This window comes from Triticum urartu, chromosome 2A, assembly GCF_056163025.1.
Source record: "Triticum urartu cultivar PI428250 chromosome 2A, HENAU_Tu73, whole genome shotgun sequence".
Lineage (NCBI taxonomy): Eukaryota > Viridiplantae > Streptophyta > Magnoliopsida > Poales > Poaceae > Triticum > Triticum urartu.
The window spans coordinates 751,869,381-751,885,820 of record NC_141874.1 but is presented as its reverse complement, the minus strand read 5'-3'; the positions used below and the strand labels follow the sequence as shown (position 1 = coordinate 751,885,820).

General features: G+C 46.4%; 2 pseudogenes; both read right to left on the bottom strand.

Annotated features, from left to right (window-relative positions):
- Positions 1–317: 317 nt before the first annotated feature.
- On the bottom strand, positions 318–1,759 carry LOC125526799 (uncharacterized; annotated as a pseudogene).
- Positions 1,760–5,239: 3,480 nt separating this feature from the next.
- Positions 5,240–6,333, bottom strand: LOC147987765 (uncharacterized; annotated as a pseudogene).
- Between the last annotated feature and the right edge of the window lie 10,107 nt (positions 6,334–16,440).

The window sequence follows — 16,440 nt, the reverse complement described above, 5'->3', positions numbered from 1 at the left end:
ACACCAATGTCGACCTCATGTAAATTAAATAGGAGTAGATGCATGTATATAAAATGTAAGTAACATACATACATACATACATACATATTTTGAGTTTGGGATGAATGAAATGGAAAAAAAGTGGAATGTCCACTTGTCATCGAATGATTGGAAAGAAAAGGGATTCCAAAAGAAGAAAGAAAATAGAGCACGTAGATATATAGACTTGAAAAGGAAAACATGCATGCATGCAGAATTAACCACGTTCGAATCGATCACAGCAGCAGGCCTGCCGGCCGAATATAATTAAGAATTTAAGATGGATGCATGTAGACAGCCTATTCCGCCCGATCGAGCTTGCCTATCAACTGGCCCCCGTCTAGGATGCTGCCAAACATGGCGGCCTCAAACAGATAGTTCACCTGCCACGCATGGTGGCTTGCATGGGCGACGAGCCAGACCATTTCGTCGATGAGGCCCTTGGAGAAGAGCTGGACCATTTGCAGGCGTGAGGATTCAATGAGGTGTTTCTCACGCTGCTCGTCCACCTCGCCCGTCCGGACGTACTCCAGCGGACCGGTGACAATGGACGACCAAAGGGCGGCGAGCAGGTGGTCTTGGTCTCCTTTTACTTTGAGGAAGCGCCGGACGTGGTCGCAGGTTTCTTCCCCATTGCAGGCGTACTCAGGGTCAAGGGGCCTGCTGAAACCGGTGGTGCAGAAGTCGGTGTTGAAGACCTCGTCGAAGTCAGCCTCGCACTGGGGCCGCGCCGGGGACTTGCGGGCCTTGGGCCATCCTAGGAGGGCGCGGCGGAGGAACATGTGCCGGTCGTTGTGCAGGTGCCAAGTATACAAGGTGATGCACATCCGAGCCACGGGCTCGTGCCACCTCTGGGTGTACATCCGAGCTCCCGTGGCAGCGTAGGCGTCGTAAATGGCCCGCAATGCTGGCTCGCTCACCACACCTGAGGCGGCGATGTCGGCCACGTTGAGGAACGAGTTCATGACCTCGGAGTTTACCAGGTCGCTGCCCACATCGATGACATCGGTGCCGGGCGAGCTGAAGACGAGGTCGCTTGTGACGGCGCCAACATCGAAGCCCCGTCGCGTAGGAGGCGGCTGAAGGAGTGGAACACCTTGTGGTACCCGTGCTCATAGTAAAATGCCATGTCCACCACGTAGTTGGAGAAGAGGGTGCGCATGTCGGAGGCCCCAATCAGCAGGTTCGCCATGCCGCTGCCAGATAGGGCGTTAGCTGTTGTCATCACCTCAGGCCAGTCGGTGGCGCCCAGCAAGGCGAGAACTTGCGGCGTGGCTTGGACCAGCCCGGCGCCCTTAGTGGGCAGCACGTTGCCGATTGCATGCTGCGAGCTTTTCCACAGCGCCAGCTCCGGCGATAGTCGCAGTTGCACCACCCTGGGCCGCGCCGCGTCACCTCCGCCATCAATGCTAATGCTAGCAAACATCTCCGCCAGCAAGTCTTCCGCCTCGCGAGACAGCCTTCTCAAATCCGCCATGCCCCCCGCCCCCTTGCCGACCAAGGCCCTCGCCGCCGAGTAGCCTGGGTACAAGGGGAAGCCTCCATCTTGCCGCTTCGCCAGCCGGGTGCCCCAGAAATACGAAGGGATTGCAACTAGCCCGCTGCCGTTGCCGCCAGGGACAATGTTCTTCTCCCTCACCACCTCAATATCGAGGCCATGGAGAGAGCAGCCACCCCAGGTTGGGGGTGGGGTGGGTGGTGCCTCCACGTCGCCGCGACGAGTCCAAGCGAGACTCAACATTTTTATGTAGTAATGTTTTAAAAATTGCAGGTAATGGACTCCTCGTGGTGTTTGCCAGCCTTATGTATTCCCCGGCAGCTTATATAGCCATATCAACACAAGGCTGGCTTCCTCTCAGCAGTGGTTTTTGTACAAGCTTAAGCTTGTGGCACTAGCTAGCTAGAAAGACACACACGTTTTGATTGTTTTCTTCTTATTGTATCACTTTCTCGCCATATTTGTATTGCTTTATATAACTCTCGATGAATTTTTGACTCCTTCCAATAACATCGTGTCGACAAGAGTTCTTCCAGAACGTCCACATAATACATCTCCATCTTTCTCTTACTCTGAAAAAACCAACATGTACAGAAAATACTTGGTTTCTATTTTCATGTGTAACAATTATATAAAGAAGTACAATTGTTACCATGATCATCTCTTTCAGTTGCGCAGGATGCCATGAGTTTTTTAGTTTATCCATCATAAAGCTTTGTCAATTCATATTTTCAAAGCATCATCCAAAGCCATCAGTTTTTATCTCTAATGTACAAAAGTGAATATAAAACACATTAATTAAAAAATAAGATCAGCCTATATACAATATATATTCATTGATCAGCTGCTCGCTTCGAGCATGTGACCGTTTCAATTAGAGTGAGTGGCGTCGTGCATTTTAGTAGAGTGAGACACATCCGAGTTTTAATACACTATTCTCTGGAAATGACTTGCTAGGGTATGTCAGAATTTTCATTATGTAAAAATGTAAATTACATTTATCTAAAAATACAGCCGTTTCCCGTATTAAAGCAAGCAGACGCTCCTTTTATTCTCATCTTAAAAATAGTATATTCACTCTATAAGTATTACTACATGGCACAATGCTTGCACTCACATCTCATTTGCCCGGCCTGCTCTCCTCGTGACGGTATCGTCGCCTCCATCTTTCCCCGTAATGAGTATCACTGACGCCTCCCCTCAACACCATGCCATTCAACCCACACCCTCCTCTCACCGTCGTATCTCCTTCCCTCCAAGGCGTCCACCCCCCCCCCCCCCCCCTCCTCCTCTCAACAGCGTCACAGTTTGATTCCTGCTGCAAGGAATGCACACCGTCATAACCGAGAGCGTTCAATACAATGTGTTTTTACTGCCATGATATACGAAATGATATATATGATGCGATCCGATTGCCTCTTTTTTCATCTCTTGCCACCGCCCTTGCCGGCCGTCCTAGTCGTCGGTCGCAGCCCTCAACCGTCGTCCTAGTCGTGGTTGCAGCTTCGGTGGCCATCGCCACCGCTCGTCAGTATAGTTGCCGCCGCTCATGCCTGATGTCGCAGCTCGTCCGGCTCACCTCACGGTTGCTCGCTTCGTTACAAAAAATTCGAGCATCGATTCTAAAAAAACCCGTCTCACCGCTAAGCCATCGCAGATTGCCGAGCTGCCAGTTGTAGCAATTTGTGATGATGGTTGAAGCGGGATGAGTGACACGGATTATAGCAGAAATGCGATGGTCATGTGATGTAGCAACACGCTATGTCATTTGTAGCCGGATGGGACATCGGTTGTAGCAATTTATAACCCTGGTTGTCGTATGTAGCAAAAAATACGACGGCCGTGCGATGTAGCAGAACATGACGCGCATTGTAGCAGTCGTGCGATGTAGCAAAAAACATACTATTATAATACCACAAACACTGTTAGAATAAATCCGAGGCGCTCCGTCGATCTATCGAGGATCAAGCAATCACACAAGCATGACACCAAGATTTGTTAATGAGGTTCACTATCATGGCTACATATCGGGGTTAACTATGGGCGCTCCTTCCCATGACACCATCACAATACCGCACCTCGGCCGCCCGAGCGCCGACACATGCCGCCGGCTCCCCCCTGCGCGCATGTGCTATTATGTTGGCACAGGTTACATCATGGGTCTACCCCGATATATATGAGAGTCCTAGGATAAAGTGTCCTATTAGGACACAAATCCTACCCTGTCAACACATAGTTAAAAACTCCCCGCAAAAAAAACACACACACACAGTTAAAAACCAAGTCCAACTGTACAATAATATTCAACACAACTCTGACAAACTCCACCTTGACGAATATTCTTCACCACTTGAATTCATGCATGCATCGAACCTCCATGTACATTAGACTTCTGGGTTGTGGAAACATGTGGTGCATGCCAAGGGCTTGTGCGGCTTCGACAAGACTATGACGCGGGGTTGATTCAAGGCAGTGCGCACATGAGAGCTTGAAGTCGACCGGGCGTGGTGATAGCATAGCGCAGCTACATGGAGTCATGTTGAAGATGGAGCTGGAGTCTGATGGACGACTTCACTCTGTGCTGATGAAGGGGCTACGGCGTGAATGCATGGCAAGCTGGAGCCTTGTTAGAATAAATCCGAGGCACTCCGTCGATCTACCGAGGATCAAGTAATCACACAAGCATGACACCGAGATTTTTTAACGAGGTTCACCATCATGGATACATCACCGGGGTTGACTACGGGCGCTCCACCCCATAACACCGTCACAATACCGCACCTTGGCCGCCCGGGCACCGGCACACACCGCCGGCTCCCCCTGCGCGCCTGTGCTATTATGTTAGCATAGGTTACATCGTGTGTCTACCCTCAATATATATGAGAGGCCTAGGATACAAGTGTCATATTAGGACACAACTCCTACCCTGTCAACACACAGTTCAAAACCAAGTCCAGCTGTAATCTACCTTGTACAATAATATTCGACACAACTCTAATAAACACATCTCTTCTCACTAACAGTTGTCACATAAGCAAACTTATATTCGGTGTGTAATGTTAATATCTAAGGTACTCCCACTATAAGTGGTCTAACATAGGTCCGGTGGAACGCCCAAATCGGAATCCTATTCCCAGTGGTGACCACAAGTGTTACTATCCAGGATCCGCAATTGCTGGAGCGAGGTCAAGTGGATATGCACAGCCGAAACATGCATGGCTCAAGCGGGCTATAGGTGGTCCATCTTAAACCTAGTGCCAGTGGGTGACATGGTTACATCATCTATAAATGTGTCACCAGAATACATCATCTACTGATGCACGCAAAAGCTTATCAACTACTCTCTCCATCCACGAAAAAGGATACTTCTGCTTTTGAATTAGACCATTTTTTAGATTAGCAATATATATGTATATATGATATTTTCTCCGACTCAAATTAATTGAATCAGATTTGTCTTGATACGAATGTATATACTTCTGCTTTGTGACTAGATACATCCGTACCTAGACAAATCTGAGTTTTAACTTGGGTCGGAGGGAGTATCAAACTTAGTATATCATGAAATTACTTTTAAAAATGGATTTACTGATACTAATTTGGAGTCATAAATGTTTCTATATTTTTCCAGTAAGATTGGTCAATGGTCTTCTTCTAATAAAAACAAATTTTAAAACTATGTAATGAGGGAGTAAATAGTAGTAGTACTCCCTCTGTCACAAATTACTTGCGGGCCTTGGGCCATCCTAGGAGGGCCCGGCGGAGGAACATGTGCCTGTCGTTGTGCAGGTGCCAAGTATACAAGGTGATGCACATCCGGGCCACAGGCTCGTGCCACCTGTAGGTGTACATTTGAGCTCCCGTGGCAGCATAGGCGTTGTAGATGGCCCATAGCGCTGGTTCGCTCACCACGCCTGAGGCGGCGATGTTGGCCACGTTGAGGAACGAGTTCATGACCTCGGAGTTTACCAGGTCGCTGCCCACATCGATAACATCGGTGGCGGGCGAGCTGAAGACGAGGTCGCTCGTGATGGCGCCAACATCGAAGCCCCGGGCTATGGCCTCGACCCCCATGCCTAGGATGTTGCTCTCGCACATGGACATGACCTGGGCGGCGTGGCGGTCCATCTGCCCCGACCGGTCCTTGAGGAGCATCCTGTGCGTCGCCTCCAGCGCGATCTTGGCTTGGATGTAGGACGTGCCGATGACGACAGCCTCACGCCCCTGCCGGCCACTAGGGGTTCGTAGCGAGCGGGCGTCGGCGAGCCCGTGTAGTTGGAGAAGAGGGTGCGCACGTTGGAGGCCCCAAAATCAGTAGGTTCGCATAGGGCGTTGGTTGTTGTCATCGCCTCAAGCCAATCAGCGGCGCCCAGCAAGGCGAGAACTTGCGGCGTGGTTTGGACCAGCCCATCGCCCTTAGTGGGCAGCACGTTGCCGATTGCATGCTGCGTGCTTTTCCACAGTGCCAGCTGCGGCGACAGTCGCAGTTGCACCAACCTGGGCCGCGCCGCGTCACCTCATCCATCAATGCTAATGCTAGCAAACATCTCCGCCAGCAAGTCTTCCCCCTCGCGGGACAGCCTTCTCAGATCCGCCATGCCCCCTGCCCCCTTTCCGACCAAGGCCCTCGCAGCCGAGTAGCCCGTGTACAAGGGGAAGCCTCCATCTTGCCACTTCGCCAGTCGGGCGCCCCAAAAATACGAAGGGATTGCAACTAGCCTGCTGCTGTTGCCGCTAGGGACAGTGTCCTTCTCCCTCACCATCTCAATATCGAGGCCATGGAGAGAGAAGCCACCCCAAGTTGGGGAAGCCTCCATCTTGCCGCTTCCCCAGCCGGGCGCCCTAGAAATACGAAGGGATTGCAACTAGCCCGCTGCCGTTGCCGCCAGGGACAGTTTCCTTCTCTCTCACCACCTCAATATAGAGGCCATGGAGGGAGCAGCCACCCCAGGTTGGGGATGGGGTGGGTGGTGCCTCCACGTCGCCGCGACGAGTCCAAGAGAGACTCAACATTTTTATTTAGTACTGTATTAAAAAATCGGATTTGCTAAAACTCATTCAGCTGAGAATTAGATTGGCCTCATTCACTTTTCTGACCGTCCAATTGAGCCACGCCACGATTCGCGTTTTCGTCCTGGAGAGCTTCGTAATGACGGGAGGCACGGCCCATCTATTGTCCCGCTCATGGCCTGTTTTCTTTTTTGTCACGCGCTTGTTTTTCATTTTTTGCTGATGAAGCCCACTTGCGTTGGATATAGGAAGCCCGTGTATTATCGCCCCCTCTTTTCATTTCTCTTCGTGTCTTGTTGGTGGCAGCTGAGACTCGGGGATAGCCCGTTGTGGGAGTTCGGCGACGGCGACGTCTACCTATGCGGGAGATCGGCGGCGGCGGCATTTTTCGAAGTAAGAATCCGGCCGTTCTGTTGGTCCTCCAATTTTTTCTTTGCCATTTGTAGATATTTTCTAGGTTTTTCTTTTAGGGCTGTTCTTTTTTGTTTCTGGCCAGATCCGTAGGAACGGTATATGATTTTGGCAGCTTCGAATCGGAGATGTGGGTGGCTGTAGTTTTGTATGTGGATCATCGCACGTATTTGGGGGGGGGGGGGGTCAGCCAAATAGGAGAAGTGGGGGTGGAGTAACTGTAGGATACTAGTCTATACCCCGCGCGTTGCAGCGGTAAATTCAGCAATGATTTAAAGAGATATGAAAAAAATAGAAATGTGTAATGTGTTATATTTATTTGAAGGAGACATTTGAGTGGAAGAAAGTAAACAATGATCCATCTTCTCATTTCCAAGCTCATCAAACTACTGAAATTGCAGCATACAACAATAGTTCATTCGGAGGCTTTGAAGAGTGTCTTTGTGACTCACGGTGAGGAGGGTAGTAGAACAGCCCATACCAATGACATACAATAAGAGAATAAGGAAAGAGCAACGTATTTAACCGAGTATAATGGAGGAAAACTAGCCAATAATTAGCCAGCCGAAACTGTTACCTAACGACTTGTCTACAAATACAAAAGGCATCATAGGGGATTCATGAAAAAGAAGAATCAGTTGATAAAGAAAAGAGTAATCTAATCACACTCACTAAAAATGAATGCTTCGGAAAATTGTAGCATATGAAATATAGCTCTGATGGTATAAAGGCTATAGGAAAAAAATTAATATACAACACATGTGACCCACGCTTCGAGTAACTGCATAACATATGAGCTAAAAGTGGCAGATGGTTGGCAAGAGCCCAAAGCATGCGCAATGTGAATCCCTTGGTTCTAATACCATACCTGCACAAAATAGGTTATGCATAAAGTAAGTTAATAAGTAGGGAAAGGCTACAGGAATACAGTAAAAACTGGATTGCTATATGACAACATGACTTATTGGACATCTAAAAATAGTAAAACAAAGAAATAAAATGAATTAGTATATTTGAAGGTATATCTTATCCTACCGATTTGCTTTGCATGGCCGGCGGTAGCTGGATCCTACAATAAGAAAATTGAGAAATAAACATGGGTTAGCGCTGAAATTTGGCTTCCTTCTTGAAATTTGGCTTCCTTCTTAGTGGACATGAGGATGAGGTTCAAAACAAATATAATAGGCCTCTCAGTTTGTAGAATCAATGGAAAATTCTTGTGTTTATAAGAGGAAACTACTATGACAAAATAGAATATGTCCTCGAAGAGGACTAAAAAGTTAGCAGCATGCTGTGTGACACTTCCATACACAGTTGTTCAGTGCTTCCATACACAGGTCGATCGTACACCTGCAGGATACATGTTTCTACAAACTGAGAATATGTATCCATATTTGATACCGTATCTAAACAGGTATCTGAAGAATTGACATTAAGAATGAAGGAAAAGAAAATCTGGATACATGTTGGATGCGTCTTGGATACTTGTGGATATGTCCCAGTTTAATCCTTTGTCCCGATTCTTTTGCTCCTTTTCTAAAAAATCAAGACAGAAAAACCATCATGATGTATCCAAGGTGTAGCGGCGGGAGTGCCCCCCATCCCTCCCTTAGGCATACTCACCCTTCCTCCAGGCACTGGCCATGGCACTCGCGCCCGGTGCGGCCCATCCGCGCATGAGCGAACCCAGCGCTGGCGTCCGCGGCGTGGAGGCCGCATCGCATAGTGCAGGACATCGCTCGACGACCACATACTGATCCGTAAGCACCACCACGATAGCTAGAAGATCTCGACCAGGGTCAGCGACTTGCAGAGGGAGTAGTGCCCATCGGAGACCGGACCAGCCGGAAGGTGTGAGTCATCGTGTTCAAGGCGGTGGCGATGCTCGCTGTGGAATCTGAACAAATCATTTGGGCAAACAATCAAGTATGCACGGGTCTCCGCCGGCGATGACCCTTGAAAGGCCGCCGCTGGAGGCGTAGTACGAAGAGAGAGGCAGAGATAGAGGGAATATGAGAAGAATCGGTGAGGATTTTTTTTAGGAACGAATGGAGATTTATTCGTTAAGGAGACCAAAGAACCTAGTGGTCCTCCTATTAATTTCCATCATAATCAAAGCAGTTTTCTTCTTCTCCTCCCATGTTAGGCTAGTCATAGTGGAGAGTAACTTAGACTAGTAACATGCATATGTGACTGATCTATGCTATTGCATTCATAGTGGGTAGTGTCATAGGTGTGGTAACATAGATGTCTTCATTTATTACTTTGTAGACTCATTTTGCATTGGGAAGCACTATGTGATGGTAACATATTATGTTACTTTATTTGCCTCTCTCCTCATTAACTACTTACCACATCATTATTTTTACTTATGTGGCGTCTATGTTACTACCTATGTTACTCCCACTATGACCAGCCTTCGCGAGATGTATTTGTCATCCTATATTGATGGTATGCGCGGAGCAATTGCATGGATCAGTAGTACTACTACCTTTTATTGGGGCGTGTTAGATGGACGCATGCATGCATGCAGAGTCTAGGGATTTTTCTTGCCCGCCATATTTATGGAAGGCTGCATGTCTTATGGCTGGGTGGGTGAAGAAGTGTGATGTGGCAGGCTGATGTGGATGAGCTGCATGTTAAGAAAATTCAAGTAGTGAGGGCTCCTATTTAGATATAGTAGATGTGTTGGAAATGGGCGTGAAATAGAAAACATGTTCCCAACACAGGTTTTTTGTGTGTTTTTTCTTTTTCGATGAAGATGAATGTGCAGAGTATGATTTTCCAACACAGGTTTTTTGTGTGTTTTATCTTTTTGGATGGAGATGAATATGCAGAGTATGATTTTCCAACACAGATTTTTCTGTTTTGTCTCGCGCAGCCTCACCGTTTCCCTCTGCCTAATCTTTCAGGCGCTGAGGATTTTGATAGCAAAAATGTGAACCCCTCTTTTCCTGCTATAACTGGACTATGTTTCCTGCTCTTGCGGTTGTCGGGGTCGTTTGTATACACAGTAATTTCACCATGCATTCATACTGTCACGAGATGGTTTAGGTAGCTCGGTTGGAATATGTTGTTCTGAAGTGACTATGAAAATGTTCCAGCTAGCATTTGTAAAGGTAGCAGACAGACAGATTTTGGTTTGATGAAACTTTTTATTGGTATTAGGACACACCGATTTCAAAGTGTTCAAGGTGTTTGCTAATGCTTTTTAATAATACCAATGTATTATATATCTAGCACTGCATTTGTTCTATTTGTTTCATTCTATAGTAGTCTATCTTATCTAACACAACTGTTACCAAGGTGAAGGAATACTCTACAGTTCTATTTTTGTTTTTGAGTTTTCCTGTCTTCTGTAACACACGAATACTTCTTTTTTTGATGACTGAACCAAAACAGCCATGAAGGATTTCCCCTGAAAAAACACTAATACTGACCGAACAAGCAAACGGACTGACCGAACAAGCAAACGTAATCAAGTAACAGTTTGTTTCATTCTATAGTATTATATTTTACATTGGTTTTTCACTGTAAATGGCGAATGTAAATGCATTTTTTAGATTTTGATTCTTGATATAGATTTTTCTTCAGTTACGCCGCAGTTTTTGTTTGGTGTACTTTTTGGCATGGATGTTTTGTTAACTGAATCAACACAGAGACTAGGGTTTCCATTGTTCTCCATGGCATATTTTCTTTCTTTTTCTGCTTTCAATAGATCAAAATCAGGTGCTATTATGATTTTATGATTGGATAGTTTAAACAATGAACAGAGGACGACGATGTGCTGTTATCTTTTTGAGTTGTGTAGTTTCATCAGTCTGTGCTTTGTATTTTTTACAGTTTCGTTATCATTCCAAAATAACCCATCATTTTTTTTCTTTTTTGTCTTTTTTTTATTTGTGCAAACTGATTGTGGATTCTTATTTTTTATACGCGAGTTTTATACTATGCAGGATGTTGTGCCTAGATTGCCATTCGTACTTCGAGAACGACGATGAATAGAGGTTTGGCATTTTCATTCACGACGGGTCTGGAGACTTTGCGGTAATCTCTTCTCCTTTTTTCTCACTTTTTTCTGGATGTTTTTTTTCAATGTATTTTCCTTTATGAAAGATTCTTCTTTTTCGCTAATTGTTTTGACTTTTTTTCCTGACATCCCATGCACGGCAAGGAACCGAATCAACCAGATGAGTGGCCTGAAGTTTAAAGCACACGGCCATAGGTACGTTGTTGATGTGTTCAAGGGACACTCAACGACATTGATTGGAGGTGATGACTGGAAACGCGGCTCTGCGTGTGCCTGGGGCAAAATAGTGGTGTTCGACATGTCTGGACGGATGCCCCATGCTTATGTGTGTTATGTTGGCGGCCGACTTGCAGCAGTTCGTTGGGGCCCAGCGCAATCGCAACTAAGCACACCCAAGCGCAACCGGGCATCGGGAGGAGGGTTGTCGACGCCGATGAAATCGGTTCCATTTTTTGTTAGTTTTTTTCTTGTTGTAGTAGCAACCGACCCATCCCAAGCGCAACCGCAACTCAACACACCCAATCACAACTACAGGACATATAATGTGACCGCAACTGGGGGTCGGGGCGGAGCGCTGTCGGCATCGATAAAATTGCTTCCATTTTTTGTTAGTTTTTTTTGTAATTGGAACCGCCCCATCCCGAGGGCAATCGCAAGTCAACACACCCGAGGCGCAACTGCAAGCCATATAATGTGACCGCAACCGAGGTCGGGTGGAGGGCTATCGGTGCCGATGAAATCGGTTTCTTTTTTTGTTAGGTTTTTTTGTTGTAGTTGCAACCGCCTCAACCTGAGCGCAATCGCAACTCAACACACCCAAGCGCAACTAGGCGTCGGGGGGAGGGTTGTCGGTGCCGATGAAACCGGTTCCATTTTCTTTTCTTAGAGTTTTTTTGTAGTTGAAACCATCCCAACACGAGCGCAACTGCAACTCAGCACACCCAAGCACAACCGCGGGACATATAATGTGCCTGCAACCGGGGTCGGGCGGAGGGTTGCCGGCGCCGATGAAATCGGTTTCATTTTTTTGTTAGGGTTTTTCCTTGTAGTTGCAACCACCCCATCCCGAGCGCAATCACAACTCAACACACCCAAGCGCAACTGCAAGCCATATAATGTGACCGCAACCGGGGGTCGGGGCGGAGGGTTGTCGGCGCCAATGAAATCGGTTCCATTTTTTAGTTAGTCTTTTCCTAGTTGCAACTGCCCCAACACGAGCGCAAGTACAACTCAGCATACCCAAGCGCAACCGGGCGTTGGGGGGAGGGTTCTCGACGCCCATGAAATTAGTTCCATTTTTTGTTAGTTTTTTTGTTGTAGTTGCAACCGCCCCATTCCGAGCGCAATCGCAACTCAACACACCCAAGCGCGACTGCGGGACATATAATGTGACCGCAGCCAGGGGTCGGGGCGAAGGGTTGTCGGTGCTGATGAAATCGATTCAATTTTTTGTTAGGTCCTTTTGTAGTTGCAACCGCCCCATCCCGAGCACAATCGCAACTCAACACACCCCAGGCGCAACTGCAAGCCATATAATGTGACCGCAACCGAGGTCGGGCGGAGGGCTGTCCGCGCCGATGAAATTGGTTCCTTCTTTGTTAGGTTTTTTTTGTAGTTGCAACTGACCTATGAGTGCAATCGCAAATCAACACACCCAAGCACAACTGCAAGCCATATAGTGTTACCGCAACCGGGGTCGGGTGGAGGGCTGTCGGTGCCGATGAAATCGGTTCCTTTTTTTGTTAGGTTTTTTTGTTGTACTTGCAACCGCCACAACCCGAGCGCAATCGCAACTCATCACACCCAAGCGCAACCGGACGTCGGGGGGAGGCTTGTCGATGCCGATGAAATCGGTTCCATTTTTTTGTTATGGTTTTTTGTTGTAGTTGCAACCGCCCCGTCCCGGCGCAATCACAACTCAACACGCCCAACTGCAACTGCAAGCCATATAATGTGACCACAACTGGGGGTAGGGGCGGAGGGTTTTCAGCGCCAATGAAATCAGTTCCATTTTTTGTTAGTTTTTTTAGTTGTAACCGCCTTAACACGAGCGCAACTACAACTCAGCAAACCCAAGCGCAATCGCAGGACATATAATGTGCCCGCAACCAGGGTCGGACGGAGTGTTGTCACTCCGATGAAATCGGTTCCTTTTTTGTTTGATTTTTTTGTAGTTGCAACCACCCCATCCTGAGCGCAATCACAACTCAACACACCCAACTGCAACTGCAAGGCAATGGACTTCTCGTGCTGTTTGCCAGCCATATGTATTCCCCAGCAGCTTATATAGCCATATCAACACAAGGCTGGCTTCCTCTCAGAAGTGGTTTTTGTACAAAGCTTAAGCTTGTGGTACTAGCTAGCTAGAGGGACACACACATTTTGATTGTTTTGGTCTTATTGTATCACTTTCTCGCCATATGACTAGAAAGTAACACGATTCCGCTCCAGGATTGCAGGCACAAGGAGGAGTTGTTCGTGTCCACCTCGCCCTTGTGGACGTGCCGGCCGGTGACAAGGGACGGCCAGACGGTGCCGAGCATGTCGAGGACGACGGCCAGACATTCTTGCAGGTTTCCTTGTCGATCATCGTACTACTCAGGGTCCATGGTCCTGATGATGGGCAAAATGAGGGTCCTCTCCGTTCACAACTAGCTATATTACTTGAATGCCCATATTTGTATTGCTTTATATAACTCTCAATGAATTTTTGACTCCTTCCAATAGCATCGTGTGGACAAGAGTTCTTCCAGAACGTCCATATAATACATCTCCATTTTTCTCTTACTCTGAAAAAACCAACATGTACAGAAAATACTTCGTTTCTATTATCATGTGTAACAATTATATAAAGAAGTACAATCGTTACCATGATCATCTCTTTCAGTTGCGCAGGATGCCATGAGTTTTTCAGTTTATCCATCATAAAGCTTTGTCAATTCACATTTTCAAAGCATCATCCAAAGCCATCAGTTTTTATCTGTAATATACAAAAGTGAATATAAAACACATTCATTAAAAAAATAAGATCAGCCCATATACAATATATATTCATTGATCAGCTGCTCGCTTCGAGCATGTAACCGTTTCAATCAGAGTGAGTGGCATCGTGCATTTTAGTAGAGTGAGACACATCCCAATTTTAATACACGATTCTCCGGAAATGACTTGCTAGGGTATGTCAGATTTTTCATTATGTAAAAATGTAAATTACATTTATCTAAAAAAACAACTGTTTCCCGTATTAAAGCAAGCAGACGCTCCTTTTATTCTCATCATAAAAATACTATATTCACTCTATAAGTATTACCACATGGCACAATGCTCGTAGTCACATCTTATTTTCCCGGCCTGCTCTGCTCGTGACGGTATCGTCGCATCCATCTTTCCCCGTAATGAGTATCACTGACGCCTGCCCTAGACACCATGCCATTCAACTCACACCTTCCTCTCACCATCGTATCTCCTTCCCTCCATGCCCCCCCCTCCTCCTCTCAACGGCGTCACAGTTTGAGTCCTGCTGCAAGGAATGCACACCATCATAACCGAGAGCGTTCACCACAATGTGTTTTTGCTGCCATGATATACGAAATGATATATATGATTTGATCTGATCGCCTATTTTTTCATCTGTAGTCGCCGCCCTTGCCAGCCATCCTAGTCGTCGGTCGCAGCCCTCGCCCGTCGTCCTTGTCACCGGATTCGCCCAAGCAACAGCTGCACCATGCGGTTGCAGCTTCGGTGGCGACGGCCACAACTCGTCAGCATGCTTGCCGCTGCTCATGCCCGATGCCGCAGCTCGTCCGGCTCACCTCACAGTTGCTCGCCCCGTTACAGAAAATTCGAGCATCAATTTTAAAAAAAACTGTCTCACCGCTGAGCCATCGCAGACCGCCGAGCGGCCGGTTGTAGCAATTTGTGATGATGGTTGAAGCGGGATGAGTGACACGGATTATAGCAGAAATGCGATGGTCATGTGATGTAGCAAAACACTATGTCATTTGTAGCCGGATGGGACATCGGTTGTAGCAATTTATAACTCTGGTTGTCGTATGTAGCAAAAAATACGACGGCCGTGCGATGTAACAGAACGTGACGCGCATTGTAGCAGTCGTGCGATGTATTTAAAAACATACTATTATAATACCACAAACACTGTTAGAATAAATTCGAGGCGCTCCGTCGATCTATCGAGGATCAAGCAATCACACAAGCATGACACCGAGATTTGTTAACGAGGTTCACTATCATGGCTACATCCCGGGGTTAACTATGGGCGCTCCTTCCCATGACACCGTCACAATACCGCACCTCGGCCGCCCGGGCGCCGACACATGCCGCCGGCTCCCCCCTGCGCGCATGTGCTATTATGTTGGCATAGGTTACATTGTGGGTCTACCCCCGATATATATGAGAGGCCTAAAATAAAGTGTCCTATTAGGACACAAATCCTACCCTGTCAACACACAGTTAAAAACTCCCCGCAAAAAAAACACACACACAGTTAAAAACCAAGTCCAACTGTACAATAATATTCAACACAACTCTGACAAACTCCAGCTTGACGAATATTCTTCACCACTTGAATTCATGCATGCATCCAACCTCCATGTACATTAGACTTCTGGGGCGTGGAATTCATCTGTATTGCTTTTAAGATGAGAATAAAAGGAGCGTCTGCTTGCTTTAATACGGGAAACGGTTGTATTTTTAGATAAATGTAATTTACATTTTTATATAGTGAAAATTCTGACATACCCTAGCAAGTCATTTCCAGAGAATAGTGTATTAAAACTCGGATGCGTCTCACTCTACTAAAATGCACGACGCCACTCACTCTAATTGAAACGGTCACATGCTCGAAGCGAGCAGCTGATCAATGAATATATATTGTATATAGGCTGATCTTATTTTTTAATTAATGTGTTTTATATTCACTTTTGTACATTAGAGATAAAAACTGATGGCTTTGGATGATGCTTTGAAAATATGAATTGACAAAGCTTTATGATGGATAAACTAAAAAACTCATGGCATCCTGCGCAACTGAAAGAGATGATCATGGTAACAATTGTACTTCTTTATATAATTGTTACACATGAAAATAGAAACCAAGTATTTTCTGTACATGTTGGTTTTTTCAGAGTAAGAGAAAGATGGAGATGTATTATGTGGACGTTCTGGAAGAACTCTTGTCGACGCGATGTTATTGGAAGGAGTCAAAAATTCATCGAGAGTTATATAAAGCAATACAAATATGGCGAGAAAGTGATACAATAAGAAGAAAACAATCAAAACGTGTGTGTCTTTCTAGCTAGCTAGTGCCACAAGCTTAAGCTTGTACAAAAACCACTGCTGAGAGGAAGCCAGCCTTGTGTTGATATGGCTATATAAGCTGCCGGGGAATACATAAGGCTGGCAAACACCACGAGGAGTCCATTACCTGCAATTTTTAATACAGTACTAAATAAAA